Source organism: Microtus pennsylvanicus, chromosome X (assembly GCF_037038515.1).
Source record: "Microtus pennsylvanicus isolate mMicPen1 chromosome X, mMicPen1.hap1, whole genome shotgun sequence".
Taxonomy (NCBI): domain Eukaryota; kingdom Metazoa; phylum Chordata; class Mammalia; order Rodentia; family Cricetidae; genus Microtus; species Microtus pennsylvanicus.
In genome coordinates this window covers 142,722,492-142,731,010 of record NC_134601.1, presented here as the reverse complement: position 1 = coordinate 142,731,010, position 8,519 = coordinate 142,722,492, and the positions used below count along the sequence as shown (strand labels likewise).

At 40.6% G+C, this 8,519-nt stretch overlaps 1 pseudogene; it reads left to right on the top strand.

Annotated features, from left to right (window-relative positions):
• Nucleotides 1-3,471: 3,471 nt before the first annotated feature.
• Nucleotides 3,472-6,762, top strand: LOC142841631 (zinc finger CCCH-type with G patch domain-containing protein pseudogene; annotated as a pseudogene).
• The last annotated feature ends 1,757 nt before the right edge of the window (nucleotides 6,763-8,519 follow it).

Sequence of the window (8,519 nt, the reverse complement as noted above, 5' to 3'; positions counted from 1 at the left end):
GTGCGCCACCAAGAAGTGACTTGTTAAAGCTCCCACGTCATTCTGATATTGACCCTTGCTAGACAAAGTTATGATTGACTGATATTCTGTCTCACTAAACTTACTATTTCCATGATGGTTTTATGCCTTAGACTTCTCCTGCATCCTCTCTACAACTTAATATTTAAACTTTCATTTATGGGAGCACAGTTTGCTAAGTTAAACTCTATTCGAATAAGTCAAATGAGGCACATTGCTAAGTTGTGACTACAGCTTCATTTGTTGCAGAACTGCCCGAGGCAGGAAAATAGATGACAGCAATCTTTTCCAGAAGTGAAAGAAGGGAGCACAATGCTTAGATTTCATTAGATGTAAGCAGTTAACCATTTATGCTGGGGGACTTCTTTCATGATGAAAACATATTGTTAGTAAGGTTAAAGCCATCCTAAAAGTTCTGGTAGGATGTGGAAAGAATGGAAAAGATAGTGACAATCTACTGTAGGTTCCCAGCCCCTATGTATCCTTGTATAATAAGTAAAATCCATATTAGTTTCTTGGTTTACTACTTCAGTAATTGCTATAAGCAACACATTTATACTTATATAAAATGCTTTAATGCTCTGTGGATATAGTGGTGGATGCCTTTAGTTTCACTACCCAGAAGGCAGAGTCAGGCAGACTCTGTGAGTTCAAAGTCAGCCTGGTATATGTAGCAAGTTCCATGCTCGCCTAAAGAGTGAGACTCTATCTCAAAACCTAAAAAAAAAAAAAAAAAAAAATGCTTTTACTATACAGGTTAAGTTGTATCTCTGTTATAAAAGTCTTCATTTTCTTCCATTTGTAAAGCAATTGGTGAATCTATCCATGTACCTATGGTTTCTGTAACATGAGTCTGTTGTGTGGAAGATGACATTCAGTAGTTACATGTACAGCTATCTTTGGGACAGTTAATAAGTGAAAGTCATTCATAACACATGCACTTTATTACTGTGATGGTGTATGTGTCATCTTTTCATTGAATTGCTGGACTGAGGTCAACTATGAACTTGCTTTTCTACATTTTCTGAAACATTCAGGCCAGAGTCTTCATTACTTACAAATATGTACAAGTATGGTTGCAACATGGTATCTAAAATACAGCCTGATCTAAGCACAAAGTAAATTATCAGTTTCTTATAGTATAGGAATTTTTGGGTGGAACACAAACTAGTTTCTGCTTGCTAATGTGTAGAACTTAAATTCCCCGGCTGGAATCACTTTCAGCCTGAAAAGGCGTTATCAGAATCTGGCATGCAAGAGTAAGAAATCATGGACAGTGTATTCTTAAAAGTGGTTTTCTGCTTGCCAAGTCATCATACACAGGTAAAGGTAATATAAATATATTTTCCCTGAAGGTAAGCTTCTGTTACCTGTAGCAACAGAGAAAACAAGACTGTAGTTGTTGAGACAAATAAAGAAACAGGTAATCACAAGGCCACTGGAAGTGGAGATGGTGCCTACTTCAGGTTACAGCTCTGATTCTCTGGGAGGCCAGAAAGGGTATTATCATTGCTTCAGATTTCAGTTCTGAGGGCAGCTTTTAGAAACTAGAAATAACATTCTTTACAGATTTAACAGTTGACTGTGAGGTTGCTTTTGTTTTTATGCTGATTCACCCAGAATATTTTTAAAAAAAGGACTGAAGAATTTATGTCAGATGATGGAAAAGATTGGTTTGTGACACTTTTCTGAGTGATTTCTGTCCATTCTTCTTGAATTAGGAATCGAATGAGTCTTCATTCCTTCAGGCACTGAAGGTCAGGATAGACCAGCAATGACATTTCCAGGAAATGAGTAATAGAATTATCAAGGGACTAATTTCAGGAGGCTTAAAGGAAATTCTCATTCAGAACATGTAGGTGGGGTTCCTTCCAGAAAACGTTTCAGGGAGTTCCAGAGGCATGTGCACACTTGAAACGAAAGTAGCCATTCAGTGTCAGCTTGCTCGGAAGGTTCTGCCAAGTTCGTTCAGCTCTCAGCACAGATTTCTCCACCCAGTGTGGCTTGTCCTTTATGTCCTTTCCCTCTTACTTCTTTTTTTCTTCCTTCATTCATATACTAAAAGCATCCCTCCCTAATCTTAGTGCCCACACACGGACCTCTCGATTGTTATGAAAGGATTATTTAGAATGCTCTTTTCCTAGAAATCATGAAAAGTGATAACTGCCTATGTTCCTTATAAGAACACACCAAAGTTACAGTCAAGGAGAGTTAATACAAATTATGGCTGCAAAGAGAACTTTTATAACTCATTAAAATAATATGTTCTGTTTACAATAGCTTAGATGTTGAAATAAAATTAAGTGACTTTGCTTTATTCATTTAAAAAGTTTAGTATGTTTCTACCATATGCCAGATATGATGGAAATAGTGTCATAATTTTATAATTAGAATTATATATTATTATATGATTATTATATTAGTCATGCTCTACAAATAGTTTATGATTTCATGCAGAAGACAGTTAAGGAAAACATTAATTATCATTTGGTTATAGAAAGACTATGAAAATGTATATTCAGTTTTTGGACCATGGGTAGTTTTGTCAGGTTGCTATGAGTTCAGTGCCATTTCGTGTAGCCTTGAATAAAAAATTATGGTTAATGATGAGGATTGGGTAGCTAGCTCAGTCAGCAAAGTGCTTGCCTTGTACTATCATGGGTACCTGAGTAAACAGACCCCTGAGCTCCAGACTCATGTTTAAATAAAAGGCTGGGTGTGACGATACACTTATTACCCCAGTGCTGTGGAAACCCCTGGGCCAGCCATCTCAATCTACTTCACAAGTTCCAGGGCAGTGAGAAGCCCTAGAAAATGTGGAAGGCGCTTGATAAATGGCATTTTACATTGTCCTTTCCCTCTAGCATGCACACACAAGAAGTAATGAGTAGTCTGTATATTCCTTTTCTCTCCCCCTGTCTCTTTGTCATTCTTCTTCCTAGTTTAACTATCTTTTGAGTTGTTCAGTGTTGGATTATAAGCTACATGAAGAATTGTTCTCTTTATCAATGTAGGTTCATTATTGAGTGCCTCACACATAGGAAGAAGAGAATAATTGCTGGGTGAATCAGGACTTAGGGATGTTAAACTCAAATACATTGTGCAAAAATTAGCCAGGAAATTGCAAGAAATGCAGGGCAAAGTGTATATGGAATGAAGCAGGAATTGAAAGTACAGGGATAAACAGAAACTTTCGAATCTAATATTTGTGCCTCCTAGGGACTATGAACATTATTAAAGGCCAATAGATGCTGTTATGGATGTGTGTGTGTGTGTGTGTGTGATTATGCACGTGTGTGTGACTATGCACATGTATGTATTGGTGTACATATACTTGTATATGAATGCATACAAAGGCCTAAGATCAACATCTGATGTTTTCCTCTATCACTCTTCATCCTATTTCCTGAGACATGTTCTTATACTGAACCCAGGGTTCACCAATTAGCTAAGATGACTGACCAACGGACTCAAGCTATACACCTGTCTCCTCTCCAGCAGAGGGGTACAGACATGTGTGTACATACTTAGTTTTACATGGGTGCTAAAGATCTGAACTCAGGTCCTCATATTTGTGAGACAGACATGTTGCTGCCTGAGCCATCTCCACTGTCTACCATTGCAAATTTTAAACAGAAATGACAATATTAGTCTTGTTTCATTAGAAGACCATCATTTTGCTATTCAGGAGGGAGACTGACAAGAGCAAGTACAGTTTGCAGGCTGTCTGCAATGTTCAGGGAGAACACACTCAAGGTAGCATCAGGGATAGAGATAAAGGTTTTAAGAAATACTGACAAATGAAAGTTCAAGGGACCAGGGCTTCACTGAATGTGGGTGACCACGTGATGAGTGCAAGCTGCTGAGAGCTAGATGAAACAAGGCTTGAGCAGCAAGAGCTTGGTTTTCTTATCTATAAGCAGCACAAATATGCCTTTGGGCCTCCCTCCATTTCTCTGATCAACAGCAGACATTTGTATGTCTCCTGCACAGGAGTTATTTGAAGGACTCAGAGTTATGCTGGGAACAATGCATGTTTGAGGGTCGTGAGTAGGGTTTTTTCTTTCCCTGATAATAATATATATTTCTCTTTTCTCCCCTGCAGCACCATTTCTCTAACTCTCCAACACCAACTAGGCATCCTGCAACTCAGTTCCATTTTTACATTAACCGCCCAGAGCTAGCTTCAGACTACAGAGATTTAAGATCCAACTCTCATGTAGATATCCTTACTTTAGATTTCAGTGCTGGAGCATTGGGTATACAGTGTACCCACACTCCTATCTTTGTTGCAAAGTCTGACATTCCTATGATGTTCTTTTTTAAGTGTCATGATATTCTGAACAGGGCTAAGAACTCAAGAAAGTGCTATACTTATATTATAGTTTATTCTAAAGGATGCAAATGAGCAGGCAGATGAAGAGATATATAGGATGAAGTCTGTAATGAATCTCTGAAGCTTTAATCATCATTGAAATAAGATGCCTTTCTAGCATGCTGTTGTTTACAACAGCTCAGCTTTCCAAATACCTTTGTTTAGGGGAATTTTTATTTTTTTTTATTTATTTTGCAACCCTACCTCAGTTTTTTTCCTTCCTCTCCTCCCAGTCCCTACCTCCACCTCCCTCAGCACCTCCCCATTAACTCCTCTTCCATTTCTATTCAGAAAATGGCAGGTCTCTGTTTAGGGAATTTTTATAGTTGCTTCATTAAGTAGACATGATTATTAAATTGCTGACCATTGGTGATTAATTATAATTAATCAATTGAATAATTAAAGTATCCACTTCTTATTCTCTTTTTCATGATTTAGGGTAAAGTTGAAAAGTCCAAGCTTCTAATTAACTCTGGACTTTTCTGGTGACCAAGTTCCATTTTGAAAGTATTTAGGAGCCAATAAGATTCATTCCATTAGAACAAAAGACAATCTTGAGGTGGGAGAGATGACACTGTAGTTAAGAATGCTTACTGCTCTTGCAGAGGAACTGTGTTTATTTCCTAGCACCCACATGGCCATTAACAAAACACATAACTCTAGTTCCTTGGGGTCCAACACCCTTTTATTGCCTCATCATGCTCCTGCGGGGACATGGAGTATACCTCCCCCCACCCCCAGTTTTGTAAAAGACACTCTTATTTACTCTATCGAGTTGGAAATTTGGAAATGCCAAGTGGTTTCCAGCTCTGTGCTAGGAATGAAGACCCCAATTATTCATATATATAATCTTATTTAAAAATGCATCCCAGGCATTCCGTCTGAGGACTTGACTGTTTGACTGCCCTCCCATTCGGTCTGAAGATTCATAGAGACAGGATCTCCTCCATTCTGTTTGAGATTTCATAGAGGTTTCCCATGGGCAGGTAGTCTCTGTGGATGAGCTGCATCCCTTCCAGGATCCAGACCTGAGCTTACTGCAGGTCGGCTCTGCATGTATGGCCAAACATCAGGATGGCCTTTGGCTCACAGCATGAATTACCAATGTGGACAATGGCTACTATACTCTTAGGTTTGACTCACTGCTGCTGAAGGAGACTGTGGTAGTGGGGGACAGCATCCTGCCTTCTCTGTGCGCTGAGGCTACAGAGTCATCCGATTCAGATAGTGGTGATGCAAATGACTCCAGCTATGCCAGAGTGGTAGAAGCAAGCACAGTGGACACTGGGACCTGCAGTTCTGCCTTTGCTGGTTGAGAGGTATACACACGAGGCATTAGCTTCAAACTCCTCATCAGGAAGGGCTATGAGTTTGGCAAAGGTTTGGGCCAGCATGCAGAAGGCCGAGTGGAGCCCATCCATGCTGTAGTGTTGCCTAGAGGGAAATCACTGGACCAGAGCACAGAGATACTGCTGAAGAAGACAAAGGGAAGCCATACTGCGGCTAACAGGCCTCCAAGATGTCGGAGGAGTGGTGGTAGACCCGAAGGCCACCCGACCCCCTCAAAATGTGTTTGACTTTCTGAATGAAAAACTGCAAAGCCAAGTACCTGAGATCCCAGATGCTGGGGTGGACATTACAGAGAGTAGTAAGAAGGACATGTATCATGCCTACAAAAGTGCCAAGCAGGCTCTCAGCCTGCAGCACTTCCAGACTGAGGAGAAGATTGAGCAGACCCAACGGGACTTTCAGGGCATTCAGGAGGGCCTAACCCCGAATGCTGGCCAGCACAACATGGCAGCAGCCCATCTGCAGGAGAAGCTGGAGGGAGCACAGTGGAAGCTGAGTCAGCTGCATTCTCAGGAGGCCTGCCTACAGAGGGAACAGAGTGTAGTAATAGGAGCGGCGGGGCTGCATCCCCAGCACCTCAGCCACCTGCTAGCTTCTGCCCCGAAATAACAACACACAAACTGTATTCATTTAAACACTGCTTGGCCCATTTCTATCTAGCCTCTTCTAGGCTAATTCTCACATATTAATTTAGCCCATTTCCAATCATCTGTGTAGCGCCCCTAGGTGTGCTTACCGGGAAGATTCTAGCCTACGTCCATCCTGGGTCGGAGCTTCATCGTGTGCGTATAGCCTGGCGAGGGGAGCATGGTGTCTCTCTGAGGCGTCTGCCCCCGAGAGGAGAGCTGTCGAGTCTGAGCTCACTTCCTCTCCCTCCCAGCATTCTGTTCTGCTTACTCCACCCACCTATGGTCTAACCTATGAGGGCCAGCCAAGCAATTTCTTTATTTTTTTAACCAATGACCTTCCTCCATCAACAGAGGAAGGCAGATACTCACAGGAAGATGACAGGGTTCTAACAGCCTGTATTGTGGATACAGCCCTCTAACTCAAAAAACTGCCTTGGCAGAAAGACATCTGTCATCCCGACACCTAAAGAGCACCTGAAAGAAGGGCCAGCCCATTCCTAGGGTGTCCCTTATTCATCCTTATCAGCCTAAAGTGCATGAACACTACATATGGGGTGTCAGAGTTATTTTGAACACTTATTTTCCCACTAAGCCTACCTACCAGTGTCTTGGGAGGTATCTCCTTACTAAGAACATTAAAGTGATTTCATCATAATTTCAAAAAAATGCAACCCAGAAGAGCAAGGTGAGTCTGTGTAGTGGTTCTGTAAATCTAAGACTTAGAGCCTCATGGCAACCCTATCAACTGCAACTAATACACCAGTTCAAAACCAGGACAACCTTCTTCACAGGTAACTGGAAATAGAAGACTCTTAAAGAGATATTTTTTGAGGGGGGGGGGGACCGGGAGTGAGTTAACCATCTTTAAAGACTTTCATCAAGTTTCCCTTTGAGGTTTCATTTTGGGTAATATTTTTGTTTCTGAAAATCTCAGCAAATTCAAAGGTTACTCTGATGGACAATGAGAAAATTCTACCAATGATGGAATTTTTTTGCTATATCTGGGCCTACCTCAGTGTAGACAGTGATGCTCAGTGTTTATACACTGTGTTAAGCCAAGCCTTGACCCTGAGCTTCTCCAAATAGTATAGAGAAAATTGGTAAATTATCCTCTGGTGTAGGAGGTCCTTCTGTCTATATGTTGCTTTCATTGGTTAATGAATAAAGAAACTGCCTAGTTGATGGGGCAGATCTAAGGTAGGCAGAGAAGACAGAACTGAATTCTGGGAGGAAGAAAGCAGAGTTGGAGAGATGCTACGGATCATCCACCTGAGATAGACGCTGGTTAGAATCTTTCCCTGTAAGCCACTGCCATGTGGCAATATAGAAATGGGTTAAATCAGGATGTGAGATTTAGCCAAGAAGAGGCTAGAGTTAATAGGACAAGCAGTGATTTAATTAATATAATTTTTGTGTGGTTATTTCAGAGCTAAGCTAGCTGGGCGGCTAGGACGCACAAGCATCCCTCTGCCTCCAACAATCCTTCTGCAAGATGTGATGAGAAGGCCCCGAGGATAGAAACTACTGAGATTTTAAAATTTAAGTTAATGTGTTTCTCTGATGTAAAGAGATTCAAATTACCATGAAACATCACCTTCCAAAGCTCATCAGTCTGATTACATAAACAGAAAACTGATCAACGCTCATTCTGAAGTTATTTAGGGCTCACCAAGATTTATCTCATTGGAATGAAAGACACTTGAGATTGTAAAGGTGATACAGTGGTTAAGAACACATAATTCTCTTGAAGGGACTGGGGTTCATATCCTACCACACATATGCAGTTCATAACTACCTGCAACTCAAGTTCCATGGGCTTTAACATCATTTTATGACTTCTTTAGGCACTGCACACACATGGTACATTATATATTCATACAAGCATAAACATTTTATTTCTTTTGGGGGGTGTCCCCAGTTTCTCCTTTTTTTTTTTACCCATCTGCTTTTTTCCTGATTCTCAAGGAAGAATCACTACATTCATGATTTGGAGTTAAGTTTTATTGCTCATTTTTCAATGGAGCATAAATTTTATTTCAGTAAATATCAATGTCTTCATTCAAAAATATGAATCTATAATGTTAGAACATGGGGAAAAGATAAAAGAAATGCTTCTTGGTGTCCTTAAATTCATCCCCATAGGCAAA